This window comes from Dermacentor variabilis, chromosome 2 (assembly GCF_050947875.1).
Source record: "Dermacentor variabilis isolate Ectoservices chromosome 2, ASM5094787v1, whole genome shotgun sequence".
In the NCBI taxonomy this organism is placed as follows: domain Eukaryota; kingdom Metazoa; phylum Arthropoda; class Arachnida; order Ixodida; family Ixodidae; genus Dermacentor; species Dermacentor variabilis.
Genome location: NC_134569.1, coordinates 147,080,189 through 147,093,527, shown reverse-complemented (window position 1 = coordinate 147,093,527; position 13,339 = coordinate 147,080,189). Strand labels below are relative to the sequence as shown.

The 13,339-nt window shown below is 45.5% G+C and overlaps 1 protein-coding gene across 4 annotated transcripts in view; it reads left to right on the top strand.

The window, feature by feature from the left end:
• Window positions 1–13,339, top strand: part of LOC142572830 (calcitonin gene-related peptide type 1 receptor-like) — a 139,933-nt gene that overhangs the window by 78,461 nt on the left and 48,133 nt on the right. For all 4 annotated transcript variants that reach the window (XM_075682214.1, XM_075682213.1, XM_075682212.1 and 1 more), the window contains exon 2: window positions 9,888–10,146. The gene's annotated coding sequence lies outside the window, so the exon portion shown is untranslated. The remainder of the gene's footprint in view (window positions 1–9,887; window positions 10,147–13,339) is intronic.

Below are 13,339 nucleotides of genomic sequence, written 5' to 3'. Positions count from 1 at the left end.
ATAAATGTGCCTCGATCGGCCCCTCGGCCGTCTTGTGCACTCCTACTCGTAGTAGGCGTTCCGTGGACGTACTGATCGGCAGGCCCAAACCCACACTCGCACAAACACAGTGGTCCTGTGTATTTCTATGCTGAAGCGTAACTTATCGAAATATTTCGAGCGCAAAGTTATGCAAGTATTTTACACTGCAAAAGGAAGAATCAAAAGGCTCCACATCATTCATAAATACAAAGTAACTTTGGAAACCCTTGCTTTATTCGCACTCTAAAATAAAACAGGAAACCTGGAACCCTGTATTGTGGCCGCTAGGTTCGCTGGATGATATTAATGAATATACCTTGAGTAAAAGTAATATTAATATTGTTATGAGGAACCGGTTTTCCAGCCGAAACAAAATACGCAGTTGGTGCGGCCCACTGTGGGACTTAATAGTGCGTGTGGCATTGGCATACGCAAGCCATAAAACCACCTTCCACATTATGACAAGCACGCATTAGTTTGCCCACGCGTTCGCTGATTTATTGGAGGTCTGTAACGTTATTACGTTCGCATATCCCCTTGGAGGAAACCCAGCGTATAGCATTCTCGGTAAGGCGCCGATAAGCACTTCCCTATCACGACTGCTGCCGCCGCATTACGCACATGCTTTGACCTTGAAATGGAGCAACGTTTGCACGCGTACCCCTTACAGCCACAGGCGCTGGCCAGTGCCTCAGAACTCTAATGCTAATCATTCGACTTCTCGAATTCGCTCCGTCAAATGAACCGACTTACTGAGACAGCGAAATGGGATCCGAAAGCCTTCAACGTTTTTTCGTCACATTTTCCTGCATACACAATAGCAACACCGTGCGCTAAATGCAGTTCAAGCTGTCCGCAAAGCAGAGTGGAAGGAACGCCATTCCCAACAAGCAGGAAGCAAGGAGAAAACCGGCAAATACGTGTAGTGCTTTCGTTGCGCAAGAAAGTTAGTTACGCAATCGCAGGGAACGTTTTATTCTCTTGCCATTTATTCGTACCTGATCCACTTTCAATTTCAGAACTTAAAGCGAACACGAGCCGTCACCCTAAGTGTTCATATTTCTTCATATTTCTTTCTTTTCCCCGTTATATTACACGCCTCTAAGCTTCAGTCTGACTTCGATGTACATGAAAACGTGCCTTGTAGGACAAATTTTTGTGATGGTGTCGTTATTTATTTATCTTAGCCCTTTCTTATTTTTATTTTGTCATTTGAAGTTCCTTTATTATTATTGCAATCAAAGTGTGGCCGCGGATATCAGAAGATTGTTACTTCTGTGCAATAACATGCTCAATAGTACCTGGTTAAACAGCCCCGCTCCCACTTTCCTTTCCCTTTCTTTTCTTGAATTTCAGCCTCAGGGTAAAATAAAACAAATATGAAACTATTATATTAATAGCCACCCTCTATGACTACAAGGGACCCTGTAGCATTATCATCCTATAGTTTAACAATTACGTGCAGTGATGTTAGAATATAAACGGACCGGAAAGACCACAATGGCAAAATTATGCAGGCGAAATTTATGGTCAGCACTTCAGGAGGCTTGCAGCTAGCCGGCCGCATGGGGTACGGTGTGTCACAGCGGAAGATGAACGCGTTATTTTCAGTATTTCAAATGGCAACACTTCGAGCACTTTTCTTTATATATATAATTTTCGCAATGCCAACTTTACCTTCTATTAGGTTGCAGGTATTTCTCGAGATATTTGGTTCTTTATTTCTTTCTTCATCTTAGGCAAGATACGCCGTCGCCGCTTCTCACTTAGTGGCATTCAATTGGGGATGTCGGCGTAGAAGAATGAGGGACGGCTCGCCTTTCGCATGTTTTTATCAGATGTCATTGTTTGGTAGTCTACCGCTGAAGTTATTTGTGTGCGGACCCTCCCATTCCGTTAATCGCGACAGGCTTGAACTTGACATCGGTCACGAATTGCTACTTTCGGCCGAATTCCTTTCGCACTTATGCAAGAGCGCGTACTTCGTGTCAACTCTTCGCTCGTTGTAGTCCTTGGTTCAATAAAAGCAGCAAAATCAGAAGGACACGGTGGACAATCTTGAACCACTGTTCGCCTTGGCAAGCGTCGACGTATTCTGGCGTCTCTCGAGGCGCGCTGATTATCTCAGAGCGTCCACCTGTCCTAACGATGTAACACGTCAGTGTGACCCATGGCTACAAAAGGACCTTTTTTAATTTCTTTAATTTACGTGTGCGCGTGGTTTTGGCGTAATTCTCCTAGCGCTTCCATATTGGTGCACCTATTTATCTGCTTTTGGTGCACGCCGAACGCTCCCGGACATTTTACCTGAGGTGGAGAAATGTCTGCGGATTTGAGCATGAACATCCGCTGCACTGCCTGTGAGTAGCGATTGCGCGAACATTCTCATGGCTAGATTTATAACCATACAGAAATGTCCATGAAAGTGGATGGATGGACAACCGTCGCTTCTTCCTCGATAGCAGACAATCGCCCATCCTGTAGAAATGCGGGTTTGGCTCTCACTGGTGGCAACGATTATTATGCCAACCTTTAGTTCTTATTTCCTTTAATATTTGTATATTTCGTTTAAAAGGGATAAGAAATATCCCTTACGCTTCCATTGCCTTCATTGTCTGTTGCCTTCATGTGACTGTGAACGAAAACGTCAACACCAACCACCACAACAAAAGTTTCTCTGAAATCATTCTTTGGGAATGCGGGGAAAACCCTTTTCCACAGTCACTGTTACCAATTCCCTCGGTCCCACGAGACATGGAAGATGCTCCTGTCGACGTCTACCTACCATAATCAGGCAGAAGTAAATAACTGGGCCGAAACGGTGGTGGCCAGCAACTGGCCACCACCCTTCGGAACGACCTCGCAATACCGTAAATGAAGTGGTTTCTCACGCTCGACCTTCTTCCAGGTTCCCTTCATCGCCTCGATAGCTGGGAGACAGGCACCAAATTCACAAAACTTCTCGTTCGTTAGTGCTCTTTGCCACTGGCGGGTGGGCAACCTGTAGGCTAACGAGATCAGTATTGGCTACCGTTCGTTCGTACGAAAAATTCTATAGTGTTAAGGATATTTCGTGAATAGGCGCGCGGTATTTCGTTCACTTAAATGCGAACGGCACACAACGGCCTGAAGCAGTTCTTAGGCGCAGCTCTAAGGCGCCCTTTCCTGGGATGAGCGACGGCGTCGTCGTAACCTCGCAAACGCACTCTTGTCACTGCTCGCACGTTCTTCGTCGTCTCTTTCCTCACCTGGCTCCAATGCCGCTCATCCTGCCAGTGTTCCCATACTGCCCCTCGCGCTCGGGCCACTGCTCGCGACTACGTCGTCTTCTTCCACCGCTCAACATGCTAGCAATGTAATACTGCCCCTTCCTCTTCGAAGGCGCTGACGGCACTGACTCACTGCCAGTCAATGAGGTGATTTCGGACTCAAATTCTTTGCCTCATTATATCGCTCGCGCCTTCGTTGTCACCGTCTTCCACAGCTGGCTCCGATGCCGCTCATCATGCCAGCGTTCCCATACTGGCCCTCCCTCGGCGAAGGCGCTGCCGGCACTGGCCCACTGCCAACGGGTGCCGTGATATCCGTGTCAAATTCTTTGCCTCAATATACTGCAAAATTAAAAGGCGTAGAGAGGTACATTCAACTTTCGCACTGGGCACTATCGTAATCGTCGGTCATTTTTTTTTATTCTGTGATTTTTGTATGCATCTTCCTAAGTTTTCGTTTTTCTCCTCAAACCTTCTGTATATACTTTGAACCGCTACCTATGCAACTGTAGAGTTACTGTATATGGCTCCCATAGGGAGACTCAGTTCGGCATAGGTCCGCCATCTTGCAATCCATATTTGTGCAGTGAGGCAACCTCTCAATTGCGCAGGGGCTATTTCATTTATTGTACCCTCAAAACCACAAATGTATTGCAAAGGGGATCTATCTCACGAGCTGGTTGCAGCACTGTCCAAGCGACCCGAATTCTTATCCAATAGAAAGGCCGCATGTCTCTTGAGATGTGCTCATCCGCACCGCGTTGTCTGCTCAGCGCCTGCTTGCTATCATGTTACATGCTCCGTGATTGGTGTAATGACACACACACGCACACACACACAAAAAAAATGTTTTGACATCGTAACCATAAGCTGCGTTTAAATGCATGCGACAGCAGGGCTTTACCTATACGTTTTTCCTGCAGTTACCTTGCATCTTCCTTAGCAAAGTACTGGCGAAAGCCGTTACAAATTGTTAACCTGCGCCACAGCGTCTGCTCGGTGCCTATTTAAGGTCTACTTGGCGTTTGCTCGCTACCGTCATCATGTATCATGATAGAGCGGGGTAGTAAATAATGACGCAGTGAACAATTAGTGTTTTGTAGCTTTGCACATCGTCAACGCATCGCCAATGTTAATGCTGTGACGCGATCGGGTAACTAGAAATCCAACCATGCAGCTGCTTGGTGCCGTGTTTGTAATCCTACCAGCATTAAAACAAACAGCCGATCTCAATAATTACGACAAAATATACATAATGATTTGAACTCAGCTTGACATGTGATTGTGACATGTGTCATGTGACATGAGAGCCAGTAACAAACGTGAATTCGGATCGAAGCGAGTGGTCGGCGCTGTATTGGCGCTGCCATGTTGCCACTGTTAGGGCGGCTTCTCTGCAGCGATTCAGAGTTCCACGTGAATGCGCTTAGCGAATGGCAACGGAGCGGCACGAGGAAAACAAAAGCCCATATCTGGCTCCCTACGGGAGCCATATACAGTAACTCTATGCAACTGCTACATGATGTGCCACCTAATGTAATAATATGCCACTGCAATGCAAAGTACGAATGTTCCCGGGTTCACGCTTGCTTTCAGAACTATGAGCGACGCAACCTGTTGAAATGCTTCGTCTGCCGCTAATGCTAAACGAGCTACCCGAGCAGAGGCTCAGCGCCACCGCCGAGGGTTCAAAATGAAACTTTTTGCCACAATATATTGGGCATTCAAAAAACATAAGCAGCTGACCTCAAGATTCGCTCTAGGGAGTATCGTGATCGTTAGTGATTTTTTTTTTCATTTATGCTCTTCCTTCGGATACTGCTGACTTCAACGTATTTACGATATCTTGTATGCGGTGAACATCGACTTAGCTCGCACTAGATGTATTTTGACAGTCGAATGTCGTCATTTCCTATTTCTTAAATACTACTGGAGAATTATGTCTGTTCTGACGTGCATACATTAGGGATCGCAATAATTCAGCTTTGACGTTGTCCATAAACGCTGAAGCTCTCTGGATCGGCAACTATATTAACATGGTGCTCTTGCTTCATATCGCCCGTTATATTTGGCGTGGTTATGTGGGACAAATGTTCGACACGTTACCAATTAATTGCATCTTAAAATTGCTGAACGTTTGTGTCCTGTGATTTCATAATTTTAAGCACAGACTACAGTGGTCGAGCTACCAACTTTAGCTAAGTCATGCCGGAAGAAATCAACAAGAATATCTTCGTGTTTTTTGCCATTAATACCTAGAAGGAACTAGTAGAACACACCATCCATCACTAGTCAGCTTGTTCAGGCTATCCAAGCAAAGCGCGCTTGCACGCCGTGACATTGTCAGAAAACGCATTTTCACACACGACTAGACTACCGGTGTGTAGAGCTAGCCAGACCATATTAGATCACTGCTTATAAATTTTTCCCTGTTATTTGTAGGTAAAATGTTATCACGACTTACTATGCGCGCGTTACCTGTTGAAGACAAACTCTTAAGAATCTTAAATCTATAGAAACATTTCTCTTCAGGAAATGAGAGAGAGACAGAAACAAAAGTAAGGCCGGCAGATTAACCAGCGAAAAAGTCCAGTCTTTTTTAGCTTGCAGGGAGAAAGAGAAATAGGGCTTAAGGAGATAGCAAGGGTGAAATATGAGGAGCGAAACTGAAATAGGAGCCCAATGCTCTCAGGTGCCACACGCAATTTCGCACAGAACAATTTTCTCTGTAGATCACAGCGCTCGATATCGTTTTTTTTTTTTGTCTTGCAGTAAAAGAGCGTATGAAGCTGCTTAAATAATGCAGTGTTCTTGCACTGCTAGGAGAAAGCACCGAAGGAGCGCGAGAGAAGAAAATGAACAGTTCAGTTGTCTTTGTGGAGGTAAAGAGGATTTCGCAATTTCGCATTGCTCGAATGAAGACGAAGAATAGCGCTCATAGAGAGAGAGCGAGAAAGAGAGGTTGTATAGAGCAAAGATGCGCTATTCGTGCTTGTCTGTAGGGAGCGGGGCCCTAGCAACGACATTCGGAAACGTATTGCACTTAACGCTCCTATTCAACCTCCGCTTTCCTCCTCCCCTTTACCCAACTCATCAAGGAAAGGAAAGGTGTATTAAACAAGTAGGAGGCCTCTTTCGTCGGTAGTAGATTTTACAGTGAAGTAACCCTATGGGCCGCACAGAGATCGAATTTATGCTTCCACGTCCGCTTGAGGACAGTCGCACATCATATGCAGTGTAGGCATATCAAAAGCGTTCTCGCGAGCTTTCTTGTTGCTATGGTGTTGAAATGTCATAGGCTGCACGATGCGCTACATAAATTATGACCGCTGAGCGCTTTATTCTATTCTAGTATTCCTTCGAAGACACCGTTCCTCTTACGGAGCACCGATTTTTTTATCAGATCTGCTGATGAAAAGCTTTATTCCCTCTTTCCTCGCACGAACCTTGCCGTCTCCTGGTCAATTCTAAGTCTTAAATATTTCGCACTAATTGGCACATGGGCCCGTATGCGGATTGATGGCGAAAAAAAAATGATAGAAAACCTAAAAAAGGAAGCGGCATCCTTGCACCTTGCGCACTGCTAAAATATGTGTTTACTGGATTACTGAATCTAGAACAAATTCAGACAGGAACTCAAGCAGCATTTCAAGAGCTGCTAACGCGCAAACCAACTGTCTCTGGTCATTGATAGTAACTCATGTAACTATAAGTAACTCATAAAATCAGCACCAATCATTTCTTCTTCGAATTTAAGAAAAAACTACCAAAAAGATGCTCGAAACAGAATCGGTGTTGCTGAAATCAGCAAAACTCTTGCTTGCTCCAGCTGTTAATTAATATCGCTCCTTCCTTGTGGCTCAAGGGGTAGCTCAAGGGTGGACGCACATTTGAGCTGTGTCCGGCGTGAGGTATTGCCGGTTGTTTGTAATGATGGCGACTTACTGTTTCTGATATAGCCATTCTGCTAAAGTGCTCTCACTTGAATTTTGTTTATTTCTTGAACCGATAAAATTATCGAATGAAATTTCCCGTATTGGATGGGGAGAACAATAAGCGCATACGAGATGCTAATATATCATCGCAACAAGCGTATTATTTATTTGCCATAGTGCTAGTGCGCGTTCATGCTTAAAAACCTACAGCAGCGAAATTTAAATTTGGCTAAGTTGGCGCAAAGTGGTGTACACTTTTTAACGAACCTTGGCAAAGCTGAAGATTTGAAATTGTGCAATATCTTTAATAACGAGGTTACAAAAGCATCACGAAATGAAGTGAAGGAAAGCATAGGGGCCACTTGTCCTCAAAGGGTGCTGAAAATAATGAAGAAAATGGAAATGAAACTGGACGGAAAGCTAACTTTCTGCTGGGCGAATCCGAACCCATGGCCTTCGTATTACGCGTGCGATTAACTAACAGTTGCGATACAGCGATGGCCATCAATTCGTCCACTAACCCACGCATACACCTACACCTGGGAGTGTTAGCTAGTGTCGCTCAGTGAAATAGCAGCTGGATGTGGATGTGTTTATGCCCGATGGCATCACGTAGGACCAGAACTTAGGAGAGGAGGCACGTGGCTAATTAACCCTTGCATGCTACCTAATGGCATGTAGGCTGCGACATTCAAGAACCTCACTATGGATGAACGAGGAGAAGGGAAACAGATGGGCTCGAGCATTGTTATTCACGACCATATAAAACCAAACGGCAATGAAGCCAACGAAAGCATAGGATCAATTTGTTGGGGCTGAAATGGAAATGTAGGAAATAGTCAAGAAAGGGGAAGTGAAAGTGCACGAAGCGATAACTTGTTGCTGGTGGGCGCCGAAGCCACCATGTACGTAAGGCGAATCTTGTGGGTTAGGTCCCCGCCGGCAAGTTACCTAGTCTTCCACTTTCATTTTTCCTTCATTATTTTCTACATCTGTATTTCCACCGCAGTCATTTACCATATGCTTTTGTTGGCTTCAATGCCTGTTGCGTTTATAGTGTCATGATTACCAGAAATCGAGTCCCTGTGTTTCCTTCCTTATAGTTTCGTAAAAAGGGCATTTAAATAGAGCCTGAGCGGATCAGGGGGGTACTTCGTTGCTTGTGGATATCACGGCAATCCCAGAACATCACCTACAGGACTTTTCAGCAGGCAACGAGCATCAGCAGGCTTTGCCTAATCTCAGCGGTCCCGTGTAGCAATAAATAAATAAATAAATAAATAAATAAATAAATAAATAAATAAATAAAATAGAGTTCTGTTTAGGAAGTAGTGGGAAACACACAAAAAAACGGTGTCATGCTTACGCTTCATTCCTAACTGATTATGGCATGCCAAATCACCAGATACGATTCTGAAACGGCAATGTGTGACAGTAATTAGAGAACGCCTAATTAGTGGATTTTCATTAACTTCAGTCAATTATTCAAATCGGTTTGTTGTTCATGTATTGTCCGCCTTTTTGACCGATCCAGTTAAAGGATTAGAATAGTGCTATACACCACAAGCGATTTTTGAGAAATGCCTTTGGACCGAGGTTAGACTCGAGACAGCACACTCGATCCGCACGTCTGACGCGCACCTACGTTTGGCTTGTGGGGCATTGAAACAAATATTCAACACATACTGGGCTGATGATCTCGTTATGACGTCCAGTGCCACCATCCACGAACAGCACTACACCTACTTGAAGCACGACCATTTTCATAACCAAATTTTGAAAGAGATGGGCTTGGGCAAGCAGCTGTGACAGTGATGTCACGTACCGCGCAAGAGTGACGGATTGTAACTGACGATATGTGTGATGTCTTATGTGCTCTCTCACGGTCTCCTCCCCATCTTTCACCCCCGCCATCCCGATCCCATGTGTAGGGTAGCAAACCGGTTAAGCTAAATTGGTTAACCTTCCTGCCTTTCCTACTCCACTTTTTTCTTCCTTCCTTCATAACCAAGATTCTTGGACCATGAACGTGCGTGTCGCTGGCACAGAAAGCAACGAAGGCTTTGTAACAGTATTTGAAGTCGACAGGTCTTTACTACCGTATGTAGACTCGGTGGGCTCCTTCGAGTCTGCACGCGAGTGGTGCTCCTTTCTCTTTGTTTTGTTCTTTCTTTCTTTTCTTCCCTATATCCTCTTTCCCCCAGTGCAGATTAGCCAAAAGTACTTGCGTCTGCTTAACTTCCCTGTCTTTCATTCCCTCTCCCCCACTCTGTGTAGTCTAATAACACCTGGTATATTTTTCTTTCTTTTAATCTTCTTCAGGTTCCTCCATTTGCCTTCCTCTCCTTCTACCCTGGTTATTCAAACTACTGTGTCGCCCCTGCAAACATTGTTATTCAGCCGTGCTGGTGTTTCTTTTTTTTTTTATTCTGTCGTCAGTGTAACCTTGTATTGGTGAACGCAGTTAACCTGCACGACGCCACTTTATTTCCTCTACTCGAGTTTAGGTCCTGCACTTGGTATGCCACCGTCGTCTTTATAAAGATTCCTCTGAAGTTAATAAAACAACTATATTTCGACGAAAGACATGTATGCAATCTGTACGCGATCACGTGTTTCTATTTTCTCTCTCTCACTCTCTCCCCTTGTCGCATTGCTGCAGGAGCTGTTTGGGCATGACCGGATGTTGGGCGCCTCGTTGCGGGTGTCGTTGCACTAGGCGCCATGTGGTCTTCTCGCTGGCCTCTTCGTGCCCCTCGACGACACTCTGCAGGCGCCCTACCGATCACGTAGCTGGTCATCTCTGAAGAGCCGTTGCTTATCCGGACGAGAAAAAAGAGAAAGAGAAGGGTATAGGCCGGCGCCACACAGCTTCTCGCGAAAGCAGCTGCTGCTCCATCCTTACGACCGTCCGGCCAACGGTGAGTAACGTGCACGGATACCGCCGACACTGCATACGTAAAGCGAGGAATGCGTGGGCGTGCTTAGTACGAGCGCTGGGAACGCGGGTTTCGGTCGGAGTTCCCGGAATTTCGGCATATCGTGTTCGAGCGGTTTGTTTTGGTAAAGTCGTGTTTAGGAATGCGCGAGAGAAATGAAAAAAAAAAGAGAAATCGCAAGAAAATGAAGACGTGAGATGTGAGGTCGGACGAATGCTGAACGTTTGCTGCAATGTAGAAAGTTCATCGAAGTTTAAATTCTTAGCACGTGTTGCTTCTTTCTCGCAGTCAAACTCGGGGCTAGAATTCCTGAAAACGAAGCGAATTGCCGCAGAAGCGACGCCAAGTTTTGTTTTTAGCCTTTTGAATGTTCGTCACTTCGCCATGCATGTTAGAAGGCCTAATCACGAATAGGGACTTTCAGCAGACTCGAAAATTGGGCTCTCTTAATTTTCGTATGAAGAAGCTTTTATTCAACCTTTATTCCAACGAGCGCTCGTGCATTTTACTGCGTGAAAACTGGCATTGTCACAAAAATGCTTTTATTTTAAGCATCCTTTATACGCACCGAGAGAGCGAGAAATATGTGTTTTCTTAACCGGCATCCTTCGCGAGAGCAGCCGTTTATCGCATGGTTTCCCAGTGTTAAAGATCGGGCTGCGTAGAATCCCATGATGTTTCTTCTTAGCGTGCAAACAGAGGACAAAGCAAAAGGAAAACGACATACACATATCACTATGTCGCGTGTGTCTGTCATTTCCTTTCCGTTATGTCCTTTGTTTCCCGCGCTACGAAGTTACTCACGGTGAACTGCATCTTCAACGCTTTTCGTACTTCCACAGTTTCCTTCTCCTGGCTGTACGGGTAAATCAGATAATACGTAGTTAAATATGGAACAAAGTTTACTCTCTCAAAGAAAGGTCCAGGTGCCAACACTTTTTTCCTTTCTTAGATTTTGCCACACATTGGCGTCCTCTGACAACCGAAATACTTGGCTATCCTCGATTAGTGTAGTTAGAAGAACGGGCGGGGGGGGGGGAGGGGGGGGGCGCCTGCGCGAGGGTAACTCTTGCGTGTAATAGGCGACATTTTCCAGAAAACGAAAGTTTAAGTTCACACTGGGCTCTCTGCACGAGGTTAACGATCTAAGCGTGTGGCTCATTGCATAGAAATGCTGTTCCAGAAGAAGAAAAAAAAGAACACAAGCCACGTGCCGTTCTTAGCTAAACATGCAAGAGCTTTCGCCTCGAAGCATCTCACGGGTGATTGAGCTTCACGTCCCTCCAGGCCCGCGTTCAGTTGTCGTTTGGAGCAGCTGCCTCGCACTTTCAAGTGTTTTTATGCGTCGATGGCCAATCAAGCGATTCGCGAACAGGGTGTTGGTCACAGTGCACATTTTAGAGCAAATATTTTGCTTTTGCAGTCTGCGCGAGACCAGAAGCTCTGCACGTAGGTGTAAATCACGGGGGTAGCGCTACCTAACGCCCGTCTGCATGCATGTAGGAACGACATTCAGTTGACTAAGATATTCCAGGAACGCGGCTCTGATCTCCACTCAGCCCTGTCGAACACGTAAGCGTACTTAAACTAAAACCAGGTACTGGCGTTATCCGTTTGAGCGTAACGAGAAAAGAAGTAAAGAAAAAAAATTCGGGAGAAAAGAAACATTGAATTTTACAGGCGAAAGGGATGCCGGGCCGCCGCGACGTCGTGAGGCGTCAGGCGTCACAGATGCCCCGATACGTGCAGCTGCTGCACGCACCCCCGCACGTCGATGTCGCGGTATGCGCCTACTTGGGTCAATTTTCTCGACTCCTGCACTGGCGGGGCGCCGACGGCCGGCCGTGCGTCTCTCCGGTCGATTGAACGCAATTTGCTTAATGCCTTGACGCCGAATAGCGTCGCGAGGCGATGGCGATTTAAGACTCCAGTCGGTGTTTGCGTAGGTATTTTTAGCTCGCTGACCAAACGCTGAACATGGTGTATCCATTACGGGTGGAAGGTATTAAAAAGAAATAGGAAGGACTACCCAAAAAATATTTGTGAGGCAAATATTGGGTTCTCATTCCGTTTTGCGGACCAAAACATAAGAAAGACGTATTTCCTGAAACAGCAGTTGCCGCCCGTACCTTGTCTCTATCAGGGAAATCACCTTCGCACTGATAAGTCTTCGAAAGAAATACTAGCTCTTAAACATTCCTACAATTTTGTATTCAGGGGTGCAAAAAAAAAAAAAGAAATTATGGCATCATGAACAGATCAAACGGCCATCGAAGGAAACAGTAACGACATTCTTTTCTTAAATTAATTTTGCTTTTTCTTACACTGTCAGCTCAGTGAACGAGAGATGCCTCATGGAGCACATTCATTTGTGAAATATTGCTCGTGGAAATAATCTACGAGCAAAAGAGTGGAAAGAGCACAGAAACTGTCACGCCGCATCAGCGTCACAATCGCGAGGGGCTCGGCGCGAGTACCGCAGTAAGAAGCGAGAGCGCCACACCGTGCAGTGACCTGAAGAATGGCCGTTGCGGAGCAACGCTGTATCTATAACTGCTTAGGTAAAACATGCGTGGCGATGCACAGATTGATTAAATCGGCGCTCACTCTCTAACGCGCTCAGTCTTTCTTAAATCATAGGCAACGGTAGGTCGTGAATTTTTTTTTTTCAAACGGCACCGTTTGTGTCCAAAAATGCCCCTGAACACGACACAGTTTTACAAGCGGCGTCGTGGTCAGGGATGTGTGTACGTATACATGCTTTTAGAAATTGCTCTGTGCGATCTAAATGATATCAACTTTTTAGTGTCCCGAGGTGCTGTTCTGTTTTGATGTTTTTGGTGTGGTGTGCAGAGAGCGTAGTGTGTGATCGTACCGCAGCTGTTAGCTCGGAAAAGCGTTCTACTGAGCCACTGGGCCATACTGAGTGCCTTTCCCCTTGTGCTGAAAGAGGCTTCGAGTCTTCGTTTAAATATACTTTTCTCTCTCTCTACGAAAAGGATGCCCGCACCCAGAAGCCACTAAAGCATAACAGGATAAATTCGAGAAAACAGTTTGAAATGCGTAAAATGCAAAACGCAGGTCACGGAGCTACGGCATAATGTAAAAGCGATAAGTGAATGAGCATCTAATATGGCGTGTGATAGTGTATGTTTACAGCCAAGAAGTGACTAAA